Raw genomic sequence first — 26,693 nt, 5'->3', positions numbered from 1 at the left:
GCAGCCCCGCTGAGAAGAGGAACGTGGGAGCTGCGTAAGGTGAGTGCGAAACCGGTGTGTTTGTTTTGCCTTCTGGTGAATGTTTCTTTTAGATAACCAATTCAAATTTCAGATGATTTCTGTTATCCATTCCTTCAGTACTATGTCAGTTTCTCACTTTAGTTCAAAGCCCCAGGTGTTTGTTTGTCTACATACAGTTGGGTTTAAACGTGCAATGCATCATGGGGCTAGTAGTCTTAAAATTTCATTATGTTTATGAAATTAAGACTACAAGCCGCATGATGCATTATACTTCTTAACACAAAGTGGTATTCTGGTATATATTCTTTGTGTGTATGTACGTACTTATATAAAGCACATGTGTTTAATGCATTTTATAGTCTCAAGACCACACCAGCAAAATTATTCTTGATTATATTTCACTAGCAATTGCACTGCTTTGTAAATTTGCTCGTCTTGAAGCTGCACAATCAATTATTCTAAGCATATTTTCCATTTTCACGGGGTATGTCATTTAAACCTACATAAGCACTTCCTCCTTTTAAATTTGCTTTAGTTCATGTTTGATTTTCTGAGATTTGATGAGGTTATAGCAGCAGCTGGTTCTGCATGAAAGACTTAAAAATTGTTGTAAGAACACAGATGGTGCGAGAATACATAATGCTTACTGTTGAATTATAACTGCAGTGGAAACTCCCTAGTCCAGGTGGCATGTACGGGAAAATTCATTTGATGACATGATGGGAATTGTTTTGTGTGGTACCCAGAGACCCTTCCCCTCTTGAACTTTAACAGCACCTATTATCCTGCATTGTAGCTATAATATAGTGGGTTCAACGCATGAAGGAGACGCGGTTGCAGTGAATTTAGCTCTCTTTATTCAGTACAGCATAGTAACGGCTGAACTCAAAGACTACTCAATTGGGCCAATGGGGCCAACTATATACAGTTCAATGTTCCCATGCTAGGATGCCATTGGATCATTTAAACCAGCAGGGGGGGCTATGACTGGAGCTCAGCAGCAGGGATTTGGATCCTAGTGCCCATTGTTCCTGAGTCCCCAAGCTCAGTCCTAAAGGCTCCAGTGAGCCAGGCAGGAACACGGGTCCACAACAATAGCATTCCAGAAACACATTTCCCCTCATCTGAAGAAGTATGCATGCAAACAAAAGCTTACATTCAGAATAAAACTTTGTTGGTCTTAAAGGTGCACTTGACTCCTACTTTGTTCTAGTGTAGGGAAGGGGAAGCAGTATTTTTAAGAGACGAAGTAAAAGTAAGAGAAGTTGTAAGTTACAGAACAATCTTAAAAACGGGATTACACATTTTTAAGCTGATTGATTTCATTGAGTTTAGAAGGGTGTAACTCTCTTACGACGACGGCACTGTTAGTGGTGCATTTGAAAAGTCTCGTGTTCCGCAGCATCCTTATTTATAGGATTTCAGATAGTGACAGCAGGAAGTACCTTTGCTGAGACACTGGAGACATGCTGCAAGTATTGCAGATGATATTTGAGTGAGATAATTAGTTGCTGTTGTGGGGGTCCGTTCTGCATCATGGACAGTGAATGGTACACCTCAGGGCCTCCTCGGCATGATGTGCACACGTTTGCACTGTGGTACGTCTATGCCAATTTGAGAATCACTGATGTTGGTGGCTCCAGGAACATCTGAAGATCTGTAGGAGGAATGTCAAGCATGCTGAACAATCACATCAGTTTAAGGACAGATGGATTTCCCAATTGCAAGTTACCATCCACATACAAAAGGATATGTGGATTGGAAGGCTGTGAGCCGGACGCTATCATTGTTGGCTATGTAGGCAGAGATGGTGGCAATGTTCCCTCTAAGCTGCAGAGTCTTGTGAGCAAAAATTTTACTTTATGAGCTATTGGCATTAAAGTTGTGAGCTACTGCATAAATTATTGTGCTCTGGGGTCATCCTTCCTGAGCTAAGACAAAAATGTCTGGAGGCGAGAAAGCTGTGAGCTGGCTCATGCTAACTCAGCCAGAGGGAACACCGGTGGTTGCAGGAACAGCTTTCCTTGCAGGGATGTAGGAATTATGCCTTTTAAAACTTCTTTTTGCTTTCACATGTTGTCACTGTGAATTGTTTGTTCAGCTTGTTTTCATTGCTGATCTCAATTCACTTGTTTCTTTTCTGCTGGTTCTAACACCATTTACACTACATGTTGCATTCATAGATCTAATGCCTGATTGAGCCCTCAATGTGTGGATAAAAAGTATGCATAATGGGGTCATATAAGACTGGGAGATTTTTGTGTAAGACTGAGGGAGTCCTCAGGTTGCCAGAAAATAACTAAAAAACCTCAGGAGGAGGGAGTGGCTTTAAAACTCTCATGAGTAATGACTGCATTGATGTCCCCGCCCCCCCAAAAAGTGGCAAACATTATGGATTGCCTAGCAACTCAAGATGCCGCAGGGACAAAGTAAAAACAGCAACAGCAAGCAAAAAGTAAGAAAATTCATCCAGGTAGTCAGTTGATTCATGGGGAGGGGGAGGAAATAGCGTGGTTTTGTGGGTAGAGGAGGGAGTTGAAAACAGGGGGGTTGTGGAGGGGGGGGGGATGAAAGTGGGATGAAATGGGTATCAACAGGGAAGGGGCCACAGCTCAGTGGTAGAACATCTACTCGATATGCAGAAGGCTTGAGATTCAGTCCCCAGCATGTCCAGTTAAAAGGGGCAGGTGGTAGGTAATATGAAATGCTTCTACTTGACAGCTCAGAGAGTCGCTGCCAGTCTGAGATGACTATGTGAGTGTTGATGGACCAAGGGTCTGATGTAGTATAAGGCAGCTTTGTGTGTGTGTGTGTGTGTGTGTGTGTGTGAGAAAGAGATGAGATTTCCTCACAGGGGAAGGGGATTGTTTGTTACACAATTCATGCATCAAAAAGTACATTATAACTCGGTAAACTGAGTGGGGGAAACCGATATGGGGAAACAAAGTAGGTCACCAGAATAAAGACTTGTGGGTTAAAATTCATACAATTGGGGGGGGGAGTGGATTCAAAGCAGGGACTTGCCAGCTGAAATGTTGGGGGCTGTGAAATTTACCAGCATCCCTACTTGACAGACAGACAGACAGACCAGATGTCCTACTTTTCTGTCCAGTACAGGCGCTGTTGTGGCTCAGGGAAGTCAAAACAGTGCTGCTTGACCTCTTTTGCAAGACTTCCTTTACAAACTGTCATGCTGTCTGAGTCCTGTATTTTGTCTTCAGCCTGTGATGTCCATTTCCCTCAACAGCAATGACTTGATTTTTTTGTTGTATGCTTTGTTTCCAGCAGCTGCAGAATGTAAATGTAGGCAAGGCGTTCTGCAGGGCAGTGTCAGCCACAAGCACCCCTGCCCAGAATATAAGAACATCAGAAGATTTGGGGGGGGGGGGAGTCTTTTTAAAAACCGTAGCACAGAATTGCAGATATCCTAATTAAAATGTAATCACATTAACCTTGAATGAATGGATATGGGGCAGCGTTGCTTGTCTTGGAGCTGCTGTGACCGAAGCTCTGTGATGCGGCACTTGCAGATTTAAGCTTAGGTGAGTCTTGCTGAGGAGCCGTATACAAGGCTGTCTAGAACTACTGTTGCAATGAACGTTCTGCATGGGAGTTTGGGGAATTTGCTGCTTTACGTTAACTTTTCCTGTCCCCAGTGTCGAGGGCTCAAGCTTTAAGATGTATGCTGTGCCGTCGTTCTGATTGTGTATACTCTGCACGGCTGGATCGGCACACAATTGCAGTAAACGGCGGCCAGGGGGGCAGGAAGCAGAGGAAACAGATTCGTATCTTTGCATCAGCTGAGATAGTTGGAGCATGTTGGAGTCCCTCCACCCCACCCCCAATGTGGCAAAGCTCTGACTCCATCCCATTTCGATTCTTTCCACGCTGCCGAGGAATTGGGGTGCCTTTTCGCTCGTCTCCCACAGTGCCGATTATCCTTTGACGCGGCGTGACTTATCCAGCTCTGCTCCGGTTGATGTTGTCGTGGCATTGATACTACGACCTTGAGAATTTCTGGAGTATTTTGAGCTCTGAGTGATACGCCACTGCCGACCCTGCAGAGAGGAGATAGTTATGGGGGGGAAATCTGAGCATTGGGGTAAAAGGTTCTGCAGTTTAGCAGGAATGAGCCATCAGAGAACATTGGGAAACTAGGGACGGCAGTAGTCCTTCTTCGACTTGATTTTTTGTTGTATGCTTTGTTTCCAGCAGCTGCAGAATGTAAATGTAGGCAAGGCGTTCTGCAGTGCAGTGCAGTGTCAGCCACAAGCACCCCTGCCCAGAATATAAGAACATCAGAAGAGCCCTGCTGGACCAGACTAATAATCCATCTAGTGCAGAATCCTGGCTCACACAGTGGCCAAGCCGATTCCTCTGGAGGGCCAACTACAGGGCAGAGGGGCTGAGGCCTTCATGGGAACATCAGAAGAGCCCTGCTGGACCAGACTAATAATCCATCTAGTCCAGAATCCTGGCTCACACAGTGGCCAAGCCGATTCCTCTGGAGGGCCAACTACAGGGCAGAGGGGCTGAGGCCTTCATGGGAACATCAGAAGAGCCCTGCTGGATCAGACTAGTGGTCCATCTAGTCCAGCATCCTGCCTCACACAGTGGCCAACCAGTTCCTCTGGAAGGCCAGCCACAGGGCAGAGAGGCTGAGACCTTCACGGGAACATCAGAAGAGCCCTGCTGGATCAGACTAGTGGTCCATCTAGTTTGCTCACAAGCATCTGTACTGCCACAGCCCCTGCTGGCAGCTGCAGACCTTTCCCTCTGGCACTGGCCAGTGAGTACAGCAGGGAAGGCGGTGGTAGTGGAGCACTACTAAGGCAGGGGGCGCTGGAAACTCGAGGCCCTAGCAGTTGCCCTGCTTCTCCATATCCTGATGCTGGCCTTGATCCAGATATCCTTTTCAGGGTTGAAAATAGATTCTTGAGATAATACACTGAAGTGTTGTAAATCGGGGTGGCTAAACTTGCTTAATGTAAGAGCCGCATAGAAAAAACATAAGATGTTTGAAAGCCACAAGACAGGAAGCAAGGAAGGAAGGAAGAAAGGAAGGAGGGGAGGGAAGGGAGGGGGGGAGGGAAGAAGGAAGTGAGGAAGGGAGGGAGGGGAGGGAGAAAGGAAGGGATGGAGGGAGGGGAGGGAAGGAAGGGAGGGGAGGGAGGGAGGAAAGAAAGAAGGGAGGGAGAGGAGGGAGGGAAGGAAGGGAGGGGAAGGAGGAAGGAGGGGAGGGAGGAGGGAAGGGGAGGGAGGAGGGAAGGGGAGGGAGGGAAGGGAGGAAGGAAGGGATGGAGGGAGAGAGGGAAGGGGGGAGGGAAGGGAGGAAGGAAAATAGATGGGGAAGGAGGAGGGAGGGAGAGATAGAAAAAAAGCAACTTTAAATGCATTCTCCAAGCCATTGGCTGGCTTGACATGGAAAAATGATTTAAAGAGATGAATGCCTTCTCCAAGCCAGCTGAGGGGTGGTTGGGGCTTTGAGAGCCACACTATATGTGTGAAGGAGCCACATGTGGCTCCTGAGCCTCAGTTTGGCCACCACTGTTGTAAATACTGCAAAGGGTTATGTCAGCAGGACCAGTGCAAGCTTTTGAGTTGCCCCAAGTGCCCTCCTCTTCCCCCGTCAGCACTGTCTAAGGTGGGGGGGCGGACAGAGAAAGCACCTCTGCAACCTACAGTGGATGGACCCCAGATGGGAAGCAGTAGCATGAAGCTTGCTGGGTCACCATGGGCCTGTCACTCTGTCTCAGCTGAACCTCCCTCACAGGTGTACTTGAGGATGAAACAGAGGAGAGGAGAATTGTGTAAGCTGCTTTGGGGAGGAAGGTGGAGTACCAAGGCAATGAGATGAACAGAGGTAGTTAGCTTTTGCCTGCCTCTGTGTAGCAACCCCGGACTTCCTTGGTGGTCTCCTATCCAAATAGTAGCCAGGGTGGAACCCGCTTAGCTTCTGAGATCTGACAAGATCAGTCTAGCCTGGGCCATCCAAGTAAGAGCACTTGTTATGTACTGATCAACAAAAGCAATTATATATCTTAAAGCCCTGATTGCCCTTGCATTGTTTGCTTGCGATATTATTGATCTTCTTCATGGTCTCTGTGCAGTCCCACACATGGGTTTTCCCGCTGGGACGAACCCAACCTCGGAGAATTCGAAGCTAGCCTAGGCGTTTATTTTGGCATGCATTCCCTTCCGCTCTGGGGAGCAGGCATCCACTGCGCATGCCTGGAGCGAGGGGAAAGCGCTCCACCCACCCAGTTTCTTTCTAACCGCTGCCCGGGATAGTCCTTCCTCGCTGCGTCTCCTTCGTCAACCTAGCCTATTTACCTCATCCTTACCTTATCCATGACTGACCTCCGTCCGATCTCGATTCTGTTCTTCATTTCTTCTTCTACTGGTATCGTAAAAAATAAATAAATCTTTTCCCGCTTTTCTGTCGTCTTACTTTCCTTCCCTACCCACCCACCCCCCCCGGGCGTATGGAAGGAAAGGATCTTAAAATCACTTTTAAGAAGTGTACTCATTGCGGGGCGAAAATCCCATCATCCGACGGCCATTCGCAGTGTTTGTTCCTCCTCCTCTCCAACAGCGTATTCCCCTGCTTCCCTCAAGCTCGGGATCTCCTCTCACAACAGAGTGGCAAGGTCCTACATCACGACCCAGGTCGCCTCTGACTGATGGCATGGAGGATCAGTTTTTAGACTTTCCTGAGAAAGTTAGACACGTCCTGTTGAATGCCAGAAAACCATCGACTATGAAGTCTTATGCCCTAAAGGGGAAGTGGTTCACTGATTACCCTACTCACCATAAATTCCATCCTACATCATCTTCTATATTGCAAATCCTATCATACACCCTTTCCCTCTCAGAATCCGGCCTTACCTATTCATCACTGAATGTTCATCTAGCAGCCATTTCGGCCTTCCATCCACATATAGAAGGACGCACAGTATTCTCCCATCCTGCTGCGAAATCATTCCTTAAGGGCATTCTACACCTCCAGCCATCAATCCATCAGTTACACCCAACCTGGAGTTTATCTTTAGTCCTAAGTCAACTAATGAAACCTCCCTTCGAACCAATGGCATCTATTCCACTACATCTTTTATCGTGGAAAACAGCACTGCTAGTGGCACTTACATCCGGCAAAAGGGCCAGTGATAAATGCGCCTTTCGAGCAGACCCTCCTTACACTGTCTTCCACCATGACAGGATAGTTCTTCGACCTGACCCTGCCTTTCTTCCAAAGGTTGTGTCACCCTTCCATTTAGGGAAAACGACCACGCTACCGTCCTTCTTTCAAAACCCTACTGACAGGGGCTAAAGAACTCTACACAATCTTGATGTACGTCGAGCCCTTGCTTATTATATAGACAGGACAGGATCCTTTCGTAAAGACTCGAGGCTTTTTGTAGCTTACGGAACCCATAAAAAAGGACAAAGAATTTCTACCCAGAGACTCTCTAAGTGGCTGGTGGCTGTCATTGCACTATGCTATCAACTGGCTAAGCAACCTGCCCCAGAACATGTACGAGCCCATTCCACAAGAGCTCTCTCTACGTCTTCTGCCTTCTCCAGAGGCGTGCCTATGGAAGACATCTGTGCTGCTGCAGTTTGGTCTTCTACATCGACGTTCGCCATGCACTATGCAATAGATGTTCGTGCACGGCGAGACTCGTCCTTTGGACAGGCTGAACTCCGCTCCATCTTTGATTGAAGCCCGCAGTCTCTCCATCGGTGAGTGCAATTATATTGTGTTACTTGGATGTCTTTAACTGATATGCATGTTTAACCTCTGAGGTTTCTTTTCAGAACCAGCACCCACCTCCGTGCAGTTCAGCTTATTAGTCATCCATGTGTGGGACTGCACAGAGACCATGAAGAAGATAAACAGGTTGCTTACCTGTAAATGATGATCTTTGAGTGGTCATCTGTGCGGTCACACACGACCACCCATCCATCCCCGCTGCTGGTTTCTTTAATTTAGTCTACACTTATACTGCTACTATACAGTGGCTTGAAAGAAACTGGGTGAGTGGAGCGCCTTCCCCTCGCTCCAGGCATGCGCAGTGGATGCCTGCTTCCCAGAGCGGGAGGGAATGCACACCAAAATAAACGCCTAGGCTAGCTTTGAATTCTCCGAGGTCGGGTTCGTCCCAGCGGGAAAACCCATGTGTGTGACTGCACAAATGACCACTCGAAGATCATCAGTTACAGGAAAGCAACCTGTTTTTTTTTGTTCTGCTATTCAGCATTAAGGGCAGGAAGTAGGGGTTATTTTGTAGAAATAGAGGTGCCAGAGCTCATTAGCACAACTCATTTGCATAACTCATTTGCATATGCCACACACTTCTGACATCACCGGACGGTGTGCTAAATTATATCAGCTCAGCATCTACCTTAAAATGCTTCTTGAATTACAATTGTCATAATAAAACCTGACTCCCATCCAGTGTTCCTTCTAAGCTGAGTTAGCATGGGCTAGCTCACAGATTTTTTAGCCTCCAGCTGCTTAGCTTCTGAGATCTGACAAGATCAGTCTAGCCTGGGCCATCCAAGTAAGAGCACTTATTATGTACTGATCAACAAAAGCCATTATATATATTGTCTTAACTCAGGAAGGATGACCCCAGAGCACGCTAATTTATGCAGCAGCTCACAGCTTTAATGCCAGTAGCTCACAAAGTAGAATTTCTGCTCACAAGGCCCTGCAGCTTAGAGGGAACATTGTTCCCATCATGCTTTTAAAATTACTTTCTCCTGTGTGGTCACAGTGGCAAGATGAAGATTTCTACCTGTCTGCTCTATATGTTTTGGTTATTTTCCCTTTTTGTGTGTGTGGGGGGGATATTAGAAAGTTCGTCCAATCTTAGAGTTCAGCAAAATTCTCATAGGGGGGTTGGACCCCAGAAGCAAGTATTTGCGGGGGGCGTTTTGGGGGGGAGAAGGCAATGGCAAACCACCTGTAAAAAGCCTGCAAGAAGATGTCGTGATGTGATGTCACCCCAAGGGTCAGTAACAGCTCGGTGCTTGCACAGGGGACTACCTTTGTATTTTTAAGAAAGAAAGACCACAGTAAAAATTTAGAGGTTCCAGCGCTCCACTCCTATGAGCTCCTGCCCAAAATGAGGCCTGCCAGGAAGAACCATGAACAGATGCAGACTCCTGCTTTTGGTCATTGACGTCGTCTCCTACCTGTACGGCTCTTTGAACTCTTCCTGAGTCTGGCCACTAGGGGCAGCTCTTCACCGCCGTTCTGGCTCTGGAGCCCGTTGCCATCCCTAAGCTTACCTTGACAAGCCTGGAAGGCAAAGGATGCGAGGGAAGAATGTAAATGATGAGGCTGATTAATTCCAAGGCTGTGTGGGCAGCGCTCCTCTCCGCCTAAACCCACTTCCTCCTCCCCGCTGCCTCAGAGTTAATTACAATTATTATTAGCGGTAAGGTCCTGCAGAGAAATAGGGCAATCCTGATTTGCATCCTCAGCCGGTTTGCAGGGGGAAACGGATTGGACGGTGTCAGAGTTAGTGAGCGTCTCTCCTGCATGGAATGACAATTGGGGCGCAAATCAGACTCTGGTCTGGAGACATCCAGCCCGACAGATTTGTAGGAAAACAGGGCTGCAGTAAGAAATTGACCACACAGGAGTCTGTTAGTGCAGGTGACCCGGCGGTTGTTTTCTCGACACTTTTCTGAGCTAAGTCTCATCAAGGGAGAATGGTACAGAGCATAAATTTGGCTACCTAGCAACCACCCACACTTACCTGTAACGCTCCCCCTTTTATATATGCCTTCCCGCATGCTTACTGCTGCCCTTTATGCTACACCGTCCATGTAAAAGCACCCTTCCAGCTCCACAGCCACAGGGGGCATGGAGAGCTGTGCCCCCTTAGAAATGTGCCACTCCTCCTTCTGAATTCCCATTTTTAAAGAACAAATCTGCAGCCTTTTTTGATGTGGATATGTATGGGCAGATCTGCAAGCAGGTTATAAAAACAAACAAACCTGGGAAGGAATGGGTCAGTTAACTCGTTCCTGTTTGTGTTACACCACAGCCACAGGGGTCATTGGGCAGGACCGGATCAACATGATTTTTGAGGGGGGGATTAAAAAATGATGCCCCCTTGTGGGCCCACTCTATCTTATGGGACCATGGAATAGAATGGACTCCATACCCAATTTGGTGCTCCCCCCCTCTGGCAGCGCCCAGGGGAAGTGTCCCCTCCACCCCTCCCCAGGTCCGGCCCTGTCATGCCACATTCCCTTCTGAATCCCCCCCAAAATGCCACATTCCCTTCTGAATCCCCAGCATTTAAAGAACAAAATCTGCAGCTGTGTTTGATGTGGAGATACATGGTCAAATCTAAAAGTTTCTTCAGCTGGGAAGGAATGGGTCAGTTAACTCTTTCCTGGCCAAATTCATTCTCATCTGCTCTGTTCCGGGCTACGAGCCTGGGAGTTTCTCATCTGCACCGGATTAGGAGCCTGGGAGTTTTACTGGAGCCTGCACTATCAATGGAGGCCCAGATTGCAGCCACTGCCAAGTCAGCCTTTTTCCATCTAAGGCGGGCAAAGCAGTTGGCTCCCTTCCTAGAGCGCCAAGATCTGGCAATGGTGCTTCATGCAACGGTCACCTCGAGACTGGATTACTGTAATGCCCTCTACATGGGGCTGCCTCTGTACCGAACCGGGAAGCTGCAGCTGGTGCAGAATGCAGCGGCCAGACTGTTGCTGGGGCTTCCTAAATGGGAGCACATACAGCCTGGGCTGCGCGAACTGCACTGGCTGCCAGTTATATACCGGGTTCGTTACAAAGTGCTGGTCATTACCTTTAAAGCCCTAGATGGTCGAGGACCTGTCTACCTTAGGGACCGTCTCTCCCCATATGAACCCCAGAGAGCACTGAGGTCAGCCGGGAAAAACTTGTTGACTATTCCCGGACCGAGAGAGGTGAAGCTGCAATGTACCGATAACCGGGCCTTCTCCTCCAAAGCTCCAAGCCTATGGAACCAACTCCCAGAGGAAATGCGGGCCCTGCGGGACCTTGAACAGTTCCGCAGGGCCTGCAAGACCATCCTCTTCCGACTGGCTTTCGCTGATGAAAATGGAAATTGCTAAGGAAACCGCCATCATAAAAAGTAAACATAGCATTAGCACTTTTACTAATTTAATTTAATTTTTAAAACTTAAGCAGATTTTTAATTAAAATGTTCATGATGTTTAAACGTAATTTTATCTGTTTGTATAATTAAACCTGAATTATGTTGTTAGCCGCCCTGAGCCTGCTCCGGCGGGGAGGGCGGGATACAAATAAAATTTTGTTGTTGTTGTTGTTGTTCCGTATTCTTTTCTGCCTCGGCCTTTTGCTTCTAGCTTGCTTCTGTCTTTCTGTCTGCGACAATAAGCAGGCAGAACATTTAGGCAGAATTTTGGAGTGGGTTTGGGGGAGGGAGCGTCTGATGAGCCTTCCTCTCCGCGAATGTACAGAGCTTCCTTGTTGGCCTGTCCTTTTCCAGGTTTTAAAGACAGTTTTGCAGGTTGAGTGGCTTTTTTTGTAGGAAAAGCCCAGCAGGAACTTATTTGTGTTAGACCTAACCCCCTGATGTCACAGTTATTCCACAGAGGGCTTTTTTTTTGTAGAGAAAGCCCAGCAGGAACTCATTTGCATATTAGGCCACACCCCCTGAAGCCAAGCCAACCAGAACTGTGTTTCTGTGCGTTCCTGCTCAAAAAAACCCCTGCCTTCCTGCCATTCTTCACCTTTTTATGAGGGGAACCACCCTCACCTGAGGTCAGAAAAAGCCAGCACAAACCATTGCCTTGGACTGGCATAGGCCACCTCTTTCCTCCACCCCTGTGCCACTAGCCAGCTTGGCAGCCCTGAGAGAATTTTCCCCTGCATTACCAATCACGTATCTGGACAGTGGGTCTGGAAGTCCTAAAGAGTCTTTGCTAGATGTCAACTGGCTGGTCGACAGCAGGGCTTCTTTTGTAGCAGGAACTCCTTTGCATATTAGGCCATACACCACTGATGTAGCCAATCCTCCAAGAGTTTACAGGGCTCTTCGTACAGGGCTTACTGTAAGCTCTTGGAGGACTGGCTACATCAGAGAGTGTGGCCTAATATGCAAAAGAGTTCCTGCTACAAAAAAAGCTCTGGTCTTCAGCATCTGCCCTTACTCTGGCAGTTGTTCATTGGGGGAAGAATGTCCACATCCCAACAAAAGATTTATACTACTTAGTATTGTCTCCTGAGTTTGCAGTGTGAAATCTGCCTCAGATATAGGTTGGGCTATGGGTTGGGGGAGATGAGCAAAAAAAAAAAAAGCTGCTGTTTCAATGAGCTAGGTATCTGTTTTTAGCCCATAACTGTGAGCCCCTTGGCAGCAGCTTTGCCCGTGTGAAATAATGTGTGCCACTGACCATGTGCAGAATGCCTTTTACTCACCGGTGGAGAACTACTGCCAAGCTCCTGCTCCCTCCTTTCTCCCAAAATCTGGGGTTAGGGTCAAAGGAGGGTGTAACGTTCAGGCATGCTTAAACCATTGCACCTCTCACTTTAGAAAAAAGAAGTATGTCACTGCAGAAGAACCAGGGGAAAGGGGACAATATGTTGGCAGTCTTAAGTCTCTTGACATCTCAGTGCAGAAACACAAATGTTTTCAGGAGCATCTAAATAAATTTGAAGCAGCCAAGATGAAATCCTGTTTTGAATGCCAAAACTGCACAGTCTGGGCACATGCAGAGTATTTTTCCCTTGGGACACAGAAAGATACATACCTTTTATGGGTTATTAGGTAATGAATGCCTGTGTGGGAAGGAAGGGGCCATAGCTCTGTGGTAGAGCATCTGTTTGGCACGCAGAAGGTCCTAGGTTCAATGCCCATCATCTCCTGTTTGATGAACTAGCAGTTGATATATCCAGGTGGGCCGCCATGTTGGTCTGAAGCAGTAGAACAAAGTAGGCATCCAGTAGCACCTTTAAGACCAGCAAAGTTTTATTCAGAATGGAAGCTTTCATGTGCATGCCTACTTCTTCAGACAATAGAATGAGGTACAGTGAGCAGAGCTACATATAGCTGGTGGGCAGTGGTTTAGAACGCAAAGTGGTACAAAGTTAAAATCTAATGGCAGAATAGTGTAATTAAGGAATTGAAAGAACATTTGGTCTGGATAGCATTTGCTTGGGAAACAAATAAAAGATAATAAAAGCTGTCTGTTAATTGTCCCTCTGATTGGGTAGCGAGGGTTTTGGAGGGAAACAGGCCCAGAGAGGGGTGGGGCCTGGGAAGAGAATATATAAAGGGCAAGCCCAGGAATTGGGTGTTCTTTCCCTGGAAGGCTGAGCTGGAGATAGGCTGTGCCTGGAGAGCTTGAGCAGGAGAAAGCTCCCTCATCCAAGGCAAGGGGTGAGTGTTGGTATTACGTAGGGACTGTATAGATAGACATGTTAGGGCATTTGTTTATTTTCCCTTCACCCTTTTTCTGGTTAATGTGCCTTGTTAATTTATATTGCACTAAAATAAACCTTTTGTTGTTGTTGTTGTGCCCTCTGTCTGGTCCTCATGCCTATTATTTGGCTAAGCTGCAGAAGGCCTGAAGGGCTTGAGAGGGAACTCTGGGCCTTCTCAAGGGGAACTCTTAACTTAGAGTGGTGGCAGCAATTGGTAATACCCCCTGAGTCGTGACAGTACGCATGCATACGAAAGCTTACATTCTGAATAAAACTTTGTTGGTCTTGAACATATGAACATATGAAGCTGCCTTCTACTGAATCAGACCCTTGGTCCATCAAAGTCAGTATTGTCTTCTCAGACTGGCAGTGGCTCTCCAGGATCTCAAGCTGAGGTTTTTCATACCTATTTGCCTGGACCCTTTTTTGGAGATGCCAGGGATTGAACCTGGGACCTTCTGCTTACCAAGCAGATGCTCTACCACTGAGCCACCGTCCCTCCCCTAAAGGTGGCTTAAAGGTGCTACTGGACTCCTACTTTGTTCTAGCAATTGATATGAAAGACTTCGACCGGAGATTGCAGAAAGCCACTGCCCGTCTGAGTAGACAGTAGTGACTGTGATAGACCTGTGGTCTGATTCAGTATAAGGCAGCATCATGTGAGAAGAGGGATTCGCAGGCAGGAATTTTCCCATGTTAATAGCTAAAGCACTGATTAATTGCCATTACTTGTCCCACACTTTTGCCAGCACAGGCAGCAATTTTAAGGACACTTTTCCAGGGAGTAAGCCCTATTGAATGAAATGAGACTTGCTTCCAGGTAGACCTGCTTAGGAATGCTCCCACAGTCTATAACTCCATAATCTTCTGCCTGAAATGTCTCTTGAGGGGAAGAGCAGTTACATTAATTAAACCAACAAAAGACTCACTGTAGGATTATAAGCAAATCACTCTTTCCTGGATTGCTGATCGTGTGGCATATAACAGATATATTAGCTTTGTGCTTTCTGTGATTTCGTGGCCATGCATTACTATGCAAATGCTAACAGTTCTTTTAGAAATTACAACAATAAATCACCAGCAAAACCTACTTTGCATGAAAAGTATATGTTACGTTACACTGGATATAACTGGATGATATTTTCTAGTGCTCTTCTGACATGTTAGCTGCCCTGAGCCTGCTTCAGCAGGGAGGGTGGGATATAAGCCAAATAAATAAAGAAATGTTTATATCTGTCTCAGTGAGGGCACCTTTGGGTTTTCATCAGTGTTCCCTCAAAGCTGCAGAGTCTTGTGCGCAAAAATTCTGCTTTGTGAGCTACTGGCATGAAAGTTGTGAGTTACTGCACAAATTAGTGTGCTCTGGGGCCATCCTTCCTGAGCTAAGACAAAAATGTGTGAGCTGAAGGCTAAAAACCTGTGAGCTAGCTCACGCTAATTCAGCTTAGAGGGAACACTGGTTGTCATAAGAACCTTTAAAGAGGCCTGCTGGATCAGACCAATGGTCCATCTAGTTAGTCCAGCTTCTTGTCTCGCACAGTGGCCACCAACTACTCTGGAGGGCCAGCAACAGGGCGTAGAAGCTGAGGCCTTCCCCTAATGTTGCCTCCTGGCATTGGGATTCAGAGACTGACTGCCTCTGAATGCAGAGGTTCCCTCTAATCACCATGGTTAGCAGCCACTGATAGAACTTTCCTTCATGAATCTGTCTAATCTCCTTTTAGAACTGCTAATGGCTGTGGCCATCAGTGTGTCCTTTGGCAGTGAATTCTACATTTAATCACTTGCTGTGTAAAGAAATAGAACAAACTTTAAGTCCAGTGGCTCCTTTAAGACTAACAAAGCTTCATTCGCGGTATAAGCTTTTTTTGTGCATGCACACTTCTTCAGTTTCCTTTTATTTGTCCTGAATCTTATGCCCATCAGTTTAATTGAATCCTCTCTAGTATTTTGGAAGATGGAAGGAAAAGATCTTTGTCAACACCCCATGCATAATTTCATAAACTTCTATCATATCCCCCCTTTCTCATCTCTTCCCAGATCCTCCAGTCTTTCCACAAAGTGAAGGTACGCCAGCCCCCCTAATTATCCTAGTTGCTGGCTGGATCCTAAGCTTACACACCGCTGCGATTCCCACTATCCAGTATAATGCTTTTTCTTCCCCCTTCCAGAGCCTCCACGCGCCCCGAACACCTAAATAAAACTCTACGTGCAAAGATGTCAAATATCTTATTGCATGTCTCTGTGTTTGCTTTGAGGCCAAATTCTAATTGGGTTTTCAAGCTTCCAGTTCTTAACGCTCGCTGATTTTTCTGCAGCCCGCAAGTGCCTAAATTTAGAAAGTATTACTTGGCAACCATTCTGCCGTTTTAACTTAGGTGCGTGTGCGTTATGCGTCCACTCGCTTGCTCACTGCTACCAACACCGGCCAGCTCTGCAGGTACGGCGGCACCAGCCCTCGGCACTGCGGTGTCAACGATGACTTCCAGGAGTCTGTTTATTCGCTGGTCCAACATGTTCAGGCACCCCAGGTGGGCTGCGTGCCTAGGTGCGGTTGCCCAGCTCTGTCACCAGCTGGAAGGAACTAATGCCCTCGTTGCGTAGCTACATGCAGCACCACCGAGCTTCCCTGCCGTTCTGCTACTTAGTCCCCTTTCAGCTGCTTCAAGACATGACCTCTTCTTTGGGTTTCTTTCAAAGCAGCATCTCTCCAAGGATGTAGGCAAAACTGGCTGTGCAGGCTTCTTCTTTTTTTCCTTTTGAAGAGCGAGCTGCTTCTTAATCTCCCTTCCTTTTCCTCCCTCCAACCCAGAATTTTTTTAAAAGAAAGGAGCAAACAAAGATCGCCCTGTTGAAAGGGGCTGTTTTAACTGTGTTTTCTTCGGTGGGATGTCCCGTCCAAGCCTCGTGTCATAACAAGGCAACCACGAGGTGGTGCTGTCGCACATGGCCATCCAACAGTGGAATCCATGGTTGGCCGTTGTGTGAAATAGGATGCTGGATTTGATGGACCATTGGTCCAACAGGGCTCTTCTTGTGTTCTTATGAGGGCACTGTAACTCTCCCTCGCCCCATGATGGCCAGGGCGGTGTAGTGGTTAAAGAGTCAGGTGAAGGTCTGGGAGGCACAGGTTTGAATCCTCGCTCTGCTAGGGAAGCCAGGTCAATGACCGTGGACCGGTCACTTTGTTTCTCAGCCCAACCTACTTCACAGGGTGGCTGTTAGGATAAAATGAAGGAAGGGAGAGAATGAAGTCTCCTTTGGGCTCCCATAGGGAGAGCAGCAGGGTATTAAAAAATAAGCAGTACTCATGCACAAGCAGAATGGGGAAAAGGGAATTAGCACCTCTCTCTTCCCAGTATTTGTTCCCATCCATAACCTAGCTTCCCCTAACTCCAGTGTGATCCACCTCTTCTACAATATATTTAATTTACAAGGGTTTTATTGTCTTCATCTTAAACAGCCCAGTGAGGCAGACCACTTTAGCTTCCATTTTATAAATGGGAGACTATTTACCAAGAGAAAATGGCTTGTGAGAGAGCAGAACTGAGTCTTGAAACCTGGACCTCCTGATGGCACTGTTTTGTTTTGTTTTGTTTGCCACTGTGTGACACAGAGTGTTGGACTGGGTGGGTCATTGTCCTGATCTAACATGGCTTCTCTTATGTTCTTATGACTTTTGTGTCCAGTGCTTTGTTCTTACCTCTGAAACCCAATCAGCTTTCACCTAAAAAAAAAAAAATTCTGATAGTAATACCTGTCTAAAACAGTGGTGTGTATGCTGCTAAGTGGTTTATTATTGATCGTTCACAAATAATGAACTGTTGTGGAAAAATATCTGCACCAAGCATGGTTTTATTTTCCTGTGCAGCTAAGAGTCGTTGGTCTGACAAGTTTGCATAAAAATCCGTTGCTCAGGTGGGCACTTGCCTTTAGTCTTATTTGGACGAGCAGTAGATTTTTATCTTTATTTGTTGCTATCAGGATGGATACGGCAGACTAACTTGAAATTGTAAGTCAGGATGTAACGTAGAAAGATACCTTGTCTGAGGCATCACTTTGGACTCTTGAAACTTGTTCAACTGATTATCTTTCTTGAATATGCAAAAATGCATGCCTGGAGAGTTAAGCGTGTGTTACCTTGTTGCCTGCTCATCTTTATTTGATATTTTTTTAATTGACTTCAGTTTCTAGACAGGGCTAAACAGGGCTCAGGGCAGTGTACAACAATAAAAAACATATATTCATAATTAAAACCAGTAGAAATGGAATAAGTAGAATGTGTTAAAGATTCTGTGTGCCATTGCCTGGGGTAGGGGAGGGCAAGAGACAGGCGTGCCAGGCAGATGGAAACCATCGCTATTTATGTGGTTTGGGTTCTTATGTCACTTTGGTCCTCCCTGTGTGGTGAGTGTGTATAATTTAGCACCAAGAAAAGCTAATATGTAGAAGTCCTTTGATCTGTGGCTATTTTGGACCTGTTGAGGAGGTAAGTCATCTTTAATGCCAGCATGGTGTAGCAGTGGTTAGAGTATGAGGCTAGGATGTGGAAGATGTTCCCTCTAAGCTGCAGAGTCTTGTGAGCAAAAATTCTACTTTGTGAGCTACTAGCATTAAAATTCTGAGCTAGTGGCATTAAAATTGTGAGCTACTGCATAAGTTAGTGTGCTCTGGGACTATTTTTCCCAAGCTAAGACAAAAATTTGTGAGCCGGAGGCTAAAAATCCATGAGCTAGCTCACGCTAACTCAGCTTAGAGAGAACACTGTGGGAGACCCCGTCTGAATCCCCTCTTGCTCAGCTTGCTGGATGACCTTGGGCCAGTCACACACTTGTGGTCCAACCTAGTGCAAAGGGCTGTTGTGAGGTTGAAATGGAGGAGAGGAGAACAACGTAAGCTGCTTTGGATTCCCATTGGGAAGAAAAGCAAGGCAGAAACAAAGCTAGGTAAGTAATGCAGCATTAAGGTTTTCACTTTTGCTTCCTGTTTCATGTGTAATGTCCCATTAAATTTTAATAGGATAATTTGAAAGGGAGCCATAGATCCAACACAGGCTAAAAGTCTGAGAATCTGCTCCTGGATCATGTTGATGAATGGGATTTGTAGTAGAATTTCCCTGTGGTTCGCATATAAATAGTCTTTGTACTTTTGTAATCCAAAGCAGGGGTAGAAAGTGGGTCTAAAAGATGCTAAATTCCTACCCTGTCCACGTACATAGGAAGCTTCCTTCTACTGGATCAGACCTTTTTTCTGGTTCATCTAGATCAGTATTGTCTACTCAAGGACAGCCACTCCCCAAGGTCTCCGGCTGAAGTCTTCCACATCGTCTGCTGCGGGATCCCTTCAACTGGAGAGGCCGGGGACTGAACCTTCTGCATACCAAGCAGATGCTCTACCATTAAGAGCCAGTCAGCATTGCTGATATTTACTCTTGGAATGGAAATGAAGTGAAAATATCATTGTGTGTGTATGCAGGTGGTTGCATTCAAGCTGCGTGGCTGTAAATCCATGCCATTGAACCGATGCGATTGGTGTACTCTCACTGGTGTTGCATGACCAACCTTGTGTTAGATCTAGTGCCTAACCCAGTTGCACCAATGGAAATGTTGCCCCTGAAAAGGAGATCAAAGGCCAAGGGGTTTTTTTGCAGCAGGAACTCCTTTGCATATTAGGCCACACACCCCTGATGTGACCAATCCTCCAAGAGCTTTCAGGGCTCTTAGTACAGGGCCTACTGTAAACTCCAGGAGGATTGGCTACATCAGGGGTGTGTTGCCTAATAGGCAAAGGAGTTCTTGCTACCAAAAACCCCCCTGAGGATAGGAGTCACTTGTTTTAAGTTGTGACTCCTATAAAGTTCAGCACAGGGTTTCAAGTGAGAGGAAGCAGCACTAAAGGTGTAACTAGGGCTGTGCTTTCTCCTTAGTAAAAGAAATATTAAAATCCCACATCCAGTCATTACTAATCCTGTAGTGAGGTACTGAACCCATAAGTGCCATAAAGTACCAACAACTTAGGGTAATCCTAGGAGAGCCAGTTTGGTGTAGTGGTTAAGAGTAGCAGACGCTAATCTGGGAGAACTAGGTTTAATTTCCTGCTCCTCCACATGAAGCCAACTGGGTGACCTTGGGTCAGTCACGGCCCCACCTGCCTCACAAGGTGCCTGTTGCAGAGAGAGGAAGGAAAGACGATTGTAAGCCACTCTAAGACTCGAGTGAAGGGTGAAGCATCAATCCAAGTCTTCACCACCCTTACCACCTCCAAAACATCCTGTCATTAACAGCCTTGCTCGAGTCTTGCAAACCAAAGGCCACGGCTTCCTTTATCGAAACAATTCATCCATCCTCTTTTCTTGGTGCCTTCAACGTTTCCTAGCATTATTGTCTTTTCCAGTGGCCTGTATAAATGCAGCACATTGAGCAGTTTTCATAATTTTTGACTTTCAACAATCCTTTCTGCAGCTTTTCCTGTTTTTCAGAGTTTTTTCCCGATTTTGCTAATCATGGAGGGGAGAAAGGACCTGGTTAGGATGCCACCTCAAGCCAGTGAGCCCTTACTGAGCCACCTCCTCTGGCTTCTGAAACTTCAGCAGCCTTTGCCTCTCTGAGCGTCTTTGGAGGAGAGGTGGGGTAAAGAATGTATTAGGTAGATAGGCGAGGTGGTCCAGACATTTGCAAACCCATGGTTTCAGCCAGGGCTATTTTTGTAGAAATAACCCAGAAGGAACTCATTTGCATACTAGGCCACACCCCGTGATGGCACCATTATTTCACACAGGTTTTTGTAGAAAAAGCCCAGCAGGAACTCATTTGCATGTTGGGCCACACCCCCTGATGTCAAGCCAGCCGGAACTGCATTCCTGTGTGTTCCTGCTAAAAAAAAAAAAGCCCTGGTTTGAGCCATCAGGGCTAGAATTTTAATTTTCTCAAGAAATGAAAGGAGCTAAATGTGATGCTAGTTCAGTTGCTCCTCAAGCATACTTACAGTCCTGTCTATCAGGGCTTTTTTTTTTGTAGCAGGAACTCCTTTGCATATTAGGCCACACACCTCTGATGTAGCCAATCTTCCAGGAGCTAACAGGGCTCTTAGTACAGGGGCTGATTTCGCACTGACCTTTTACTGGCGCGACCACCCTCCTCACGCCGGTGGATCTGCAGGGATTTCGCACCAGAAGCGCCGGCGCAGCCAAAAGAGCCGGCAACTTCTGTCGCGAAACCAGCTCAAACGGAAACCGCCAAGAAGCAGGAAAACGTTTGAGCGGGTTTCGCAACGGAAGTAGCCGGCTCTTTTGGCTGCGCTGGCGCTTCTGGTGCGAAATCCCTGCAGATCCGCCGGCGTGAGGAGGGTGGTCGCGCCAGTAAAAGGTCAGTGCGAAAACGCCCATGGCCTACTGTAAGCTCCAGGAGGATTGGCTACATTAGGGGTGTGGCCTAATATGCAAAGGCATTCCGGCTACAAAAAAAGCCCTGCTGTCTATCATCTGTGCAACACCTTGACTCTGCTTTTGCATCTCAGTCTCCCCCACCACCTCTTTTAGGACCAAACTTGGCCAGAAAGACTCAGCCTCCTATTTGCAAGCTCTTTGAGAGAATAGCATTACGTGTAATTTGGTTCCCAGAAGATCTGGTAGACCACTTTCTTTTCTTCTTCTTCTTCTTGTCATTTATATAGATTTATTAGATTTCTAGGTGAAAAGCAATGGGAAAGGGAAATAGAAAGAAAGGGAAAAGGGTAGGGTACATGAATTAAAATTGTATAGTTTTTCTACTTATACATTGTTCATTTGGAGAGCTCCCAGAACCAGTGAAAGTGGTCTACCTGCTTCTCTTTTGAATATTCTGAGGAGAAGCAGGTAGGCCACTTTCACTGGTTCTGGGAGCTCTCCAGGAGAGCCTTCCTAGATCTCTTGAATCTTGTTGTCGCTGGAGAAGTCAGAATGCGAAGGAAGGAACAGCCGGGAATTAACAGTCAGAAAATATTTAGGAGCCGTGACACTGTTTAAGCTGCGAGGGTGATTAATTGGCACAGGCGGCCTGGAGAGGGGGGCGGATTCCCTGTCACTCACAGCCAGGAGGCCTCTCAGCGAGCCGGCAAGAGTGGGCTGGAGGCAGCCACAGAGGCTGGTCCCTTCTGTTTTTAACAGCTATGAATGTTTAAAACTTTTGCTCCCTCCCTCAGCTGCCTTTGCTGTCAGTTTACATGAAATCTGCATCAAGCTTGCAGTTTTGTTTATTGCTCTCTTCTCTTCACTCTCAGCCCACCTCCTCTTTCCTGGATGGTACCTGCTGGTTCATACATTTAGTAGGCCAGGGGTTCTCTTTGCCTGGTGAGCAAAAGGGTCACCTTCCCTCCCTTCCGTCTCATGGAGCCCGTTGCGATAGGGCTACCAGCTCCTGGCTGGGAAATACCTGGAGATTTGAGGGGTGGAGCCTGAGGAAGGCGGGCTTGGGGAGAGGACAGATTCAGTCTGGGATAATAAAAGCAGGTGGGTAGGTTCTGTTCCCAGGTTTATAAGGAACGCAGAAAGCGAGACAAATAGGACAAAAACAGTGATGCTCTGTATTCTTGGTGCTGCCGGGGGGGGGGGCACAGTGGGAGGGCTTCTAGTGTCCTGGCCCCACCGATGAACCTCCTGATGGCATCTCGTTTTCTGGCCATTGTGTGACAGAATGTTGGACTGGATGGGCCATTGGCCTGATCCAACGTGGCTTCTCTTGTGTTCAAACTGCAAATCTTTTAACAAATTTTAAAGTGACCTTTTAAATGGTTTAAAGGATAAAATCAATCTTTTAAAATTCTTTTTTACTGTCATAACCAGGGCTTTTTTTTAATAGCAGGAACTCCTTTGCATATTAGGCCACACACCTCCCTGATGTAGCCAATCCTCCTGGAGCTTTACAGTGGGCCCTGTAAGAAGAGCCCTGTAAGCTCTTGGAGGATTGGCTACATCATAATAATAATAATACCTTTTATTTATATCCCGCCCTCCCCGCTGAGGCAGGCTCAGGGCGGCATCAGGGGTGTGTAGCCTAATTTAAAGGAGTTCCTGCTACAAAAAAAGCCCTGGTCATAACCCTTAAGTTATCAAATCTTAACATGCAGATTCTTTGAGGGACTTTTTATAAGGTACTTTTAAGGTTGCTCTAGGGTCTTAGGTGGAGAGCTTTCACATGGCCTACTATTTGATCCAGGGGTGTCAAACTCATTTGTTATGAGGGGTGGATCTGACATAAATGAGACCTTGTCAGGCCGGGCTATGTGTGTCATAAAATGTAATGCCACGCAACGGAGATTTAAACTTTATAAAGGACACAGAAAAACAAAAAGTTAAAAAAACACCTTAAAACATGCTTTTAAGCATTAGCACTATTGCAATATTGTGATCAATATAAAATCAATCTCTCCTCCCCCTTCTTCCCTGAGGGAAGAGCCTCAGCCAATAGGGAGAATAGAGGCTTTGCTCTGTAGCTTCCCTGCACTTGAGTAATCCTGGCAAAGCAAGCTGTGATGCAGAAGGAAGCAAGAGAGAGGGAGAAGGAGGCAGACTTGATAGGAGCCCCCTGGGGGCCTAATCCGGCTCCCGGGCTGCACATTTGACACCCCTCATTTGATCCTTTTGGCCAGAGATGCCAGGGATTGAACCTGGGTCCTTCTTCATGAAAAACTGATGCTCCACTGTTGCAAGATGGCCCTGTCCATTAAAAAATGGGTCTAAGAAAGACACATTTAAATTGTTCATATACAAAATATGAGCACATATCTACAGAAGAAAAATAGGAGCCTTTCCCCCTCCTTCGCCCTGCCAGCTTATGGCTCTCTTCTTTCAGCTCCAATTTTCCGTCTCATGTACAGTTCTTCCTTCATAGCCTTATCTCCAATTCCTGATGTCCATGGTAACGTCCTTGGCGCTCAGAAGAGCAGAAACTCATAGCACTCACTCTAGGAGACTCGCTCTCTCCAGTCCGCCGAAAAGGAGGAAAACAACTTGGATGCCAGATGCCAACGCCAGTGTTGAAGGTCAATGGGCATCCATCGCACCCTGCGGGCAGAGTATAATGTGCAAAATCAATGCCCCGTGTGGAGGCCTGATTCATGCGGCTCCAGCTTCTCAAAGAAAAAGGAAATCGTGCCAGTCTGGGCATTTGGGTTTTTCCACAGAGTACCTGCCTCGGCTGTCACAATTGTGATTCAGGCTGAAAACAACCCTGTTTATTTTCACTGGGTGAATAATCTTTCTCCACTTGCAGCTGCTGGTATGGCCTTGGGTCAACCACAAGTTTGAGAGAGAGCTGTTCTCTCGAGCAGTCCTCTGAGAGCTTTCTGAGCCCCACCAGCCTCACAGGCAGTGGTCCCTCTAAGCTGAGTTAGTGTGAGCTAACTCACAGGTTTTTAGCCTCCAGCTCACACATTTTTGTCTTAGCTCAGGAAAAATGGCCCCAGAGCAAACTAATTTATTCAGTAGCTCACAACTTTAATGCCAGTAGCTCGTGAAGTAGAATTTTTGCTCACAAGACTCCACAGCTTAGAGGGAGTATTGCTCTGTTGTGGAGTGTCTGTTGTGAGGAGAGGAAGGGAAAGAGATTGTAAGCTGTTCTGATACTCTGAGCCCCGTGGTGCAAAGTGTTAAAGCTGCAGTCCTGCAGTCCTAAGCTCTGCTCACGATCTGAGTTCGATCCTCGGTGGAAGCTGGGTCCAGGTAGCCGGCTCAAGGTTGACTCAGCCTTCCATCTTTCCAAGGTCGGTCAAATGAGCACCCAGCTTACTGGGGGAAAGTGTAGATGACTGGAGAAGGCAATGGCAAACCACCTCATTAAAAAAGTCTGCTGTGAAAACGTTGTGAAAGCACCGTCACCCCAGAGTCGGAAACGACTGGTGCTTGCACAGGGGACCTTTCCTTTCCTGATACTCTGAGTGAAGGACAGAGTATAAAGTCAATTTCCTCTTTCTCCTCCTCCTTTTCCTTCATGGCTCAGTGGTAGAGAATCTGCTGGGCATGCAGAAGATCCTAGTTTCAATCCCTGCTATCTCCAGTTTGAAGAATGATGTAGCAAGTGATGAGAGAGACTTTTACCAGAGACAAGGGTGTGTCAGCTTCTAGCTGGGAAATTCCTGGAGATTTGGGGGTGGAACCCAGGGAGGGTGGGGTTTGGGAAGGGGAAGGACCTTGCAGGGTATAATGCCATAAAGTCACCTTCCAAGCTATTTTCTCTAGGGGAATTGTTCTCTGTAATCTGGGGGTCAGTTTGTAATTCCAGGCTCCATCTGTAACCTTGGAGACCTATGAACAATCTGACTAGACAATACTAAGTCTGATTCAGTATAAGGCAGCTTCATTGGTCCATGTGATCCTGGGAGATTCTGAGGATCTTTTGCCCCCCACCTTACTCCCAATATGCTGCCACCTAAAGAACGAACATCAACAATTTAGGATATGCAGATGACACCACTCTAATGGCAGAAAGTGAAGAGGACCTAAAGAACCTCTTGTTGAGGGTCAAAGAGGTGAGCACAAAAGTAGGCTTGAAACTCAACATCAAAAAAACTAAGATCATGGCATCCGGCCCCATCACACCTTGGCAAATAGAAGACATGGAAGTAGTGACAGACTTCACATTCCTGGGATCCAAGATCACTCCAGATGGTGACTGCAGCCATGAAATTAAGATGTTTGCTCCTTGGGAGGACAGCTATGGCAAACCTAGGCAGTATACTAAAAAGTAGAGACATCACCCTGCCAACAAAAATCTGTATAGTCAAAGCGATGGTATTCCCAGTAGTAATGTAAGGCTGTGAGAGCTGGACCATGAGGAAGACTGAGCGCAGAAGAATAGATGCTTTTGAGCTGTGGTGCTAGAGAAGAATCTTGAGAGTCGCTTGGACTGCAAGAAGATCCAATCAGTCAGTCCTAAGGGAAATCAACCCTGACTGTTCCCTCGAAGGTCAGATGCTGAAGCTGAAGCTCAAATACTTTGGCCACCCAATGAGAAGGGAGCACTCCCTGGAGAAGACCCTGATGCTGGGAAAGACAGAAGGCAAAAGAAGGGGACAGCAAAAGATGAGATGGCTGGACAGCATTACTGATGTAACAAACACACATTTGAGCAGACTTTGGAGGATGGTGGAAGACAGGAGGGCCTGGAGTGACTTGGTCCATGGGGTCCCAAACAGCTGGACTGTGAGACTGAACAACAACAACAAAAGAACAACATTTGCTTTCTGGTAAACCACAGTTAAAGTTCAATCCACAAACCATGGCTGGCAGTCTCCCTTACAAGCCAGATTTCTAAATGCTGGCTGAATTATGATTTTCAAGGAAGAGTGGAAGCTACCCATCACTCATGGATCAGTCTTAACAACAAGCTGTGATTTGCTGTCAAAGCAGAAGTCTTTCTTTTTTAAAAAAAAATATATTATTAGCTGGCCATACTTGTCTCTTTTCTCCTGTGTGTTGGTTCTCTTGACTGACATTGTGTTTGTTTGTCTCTGCCACAGGGGAACAGAAACACAAGGGAGTCATCTGGTCTCTCAGATCCAGGACAGTCTGATACAGAAGAAAAGCTGTCAGATGATAGAGAAGGAAGGGAAGGGCAGAGCTGCTGCTGTCTTTGCTTTTTAAGGGTTTTGCTTTGCTGGTGTTCTGTGTTAGGGTTTTGACTCACCCTTGGAACCTTGGCTTTGTGGCTGTGACTGCTATAGGAGTCTGCAGGTAAACTTCAAACCTGTCACCTTTGTCAGTGAGTGCATCTAAATCATGGGTGTCAAACATGCAGCCCAGGGGCCAAATCAGGCCCCTGGAGGGCTCCTATTAGGCCCCTGAGCAACTGGCTGTCATCTTCTTCCTTCTCCCTCTCTCTTGCTTCCTTCTGCATAACAGCTTGCTTTGCAAGGCTTGCTCAATTGCACAGGAGCTACAGAGCGAAATCTCTTATTTCTCCATTGATTGAGGGTCCTCCCTTGGGAAGGAAGGGGGAGGCAGAGCTTGATTTGCCAGGCTCTCTCAATCGCACAGCAGAGCTACTGAGCCAAGCCTCTTCCTTCTATTGGCTGAGGCTCCTCCCCCTCCTGGTCCCCTGGGGAAGGAAGGAAAAAGCCAGAGCTTATTGAACTGGATTCTAGCTATGCTTAGGATGACACTCAGGGCTTTTTTTGTAACAGGAGCTCCTTTGCATATTAGGCCACACGCTCCTGATGTAGCCAATCCTCCAAGAGCTTA

At 46.7% G+C, this 26,693-nt stretch overlaps 1 protein-coding gene across 1 annotated transcript in view; it reads left to right on the top strand.

Moving 5' to 3' along the window:
- NCKAP1L (NCK associated protein 1 like) overlaps nucleotides 1-26,693 on the top strand; it is a 129,486-nt gene that overhangs the window by 74,217 nt on the left and 28,576 nt on the right. The gene's annotated exons all lie outside the window — the stretch shown is intronic.

This window comes from Heteronotia binoei, chromosome 13, assembly GCF_032191835.1.
Source record: "Heteronotia binoei isolate CCM8104 ecotype False Entrance Well chromosome 13, APGP_CSIRO_Hbin_v1, whole genome shotgun sequence".
NCBI lineage: Eukaryota > Metazoa > Chordata > Lepidosauria > Squamata > Gekkonidae > Heteronotia > Heteronotia binoei.
The sequence above is the reverse complement of the archived record's forward strand: the minus strand, read 5'-3'. Positions and strand labels throughout refer to the sequence as shown.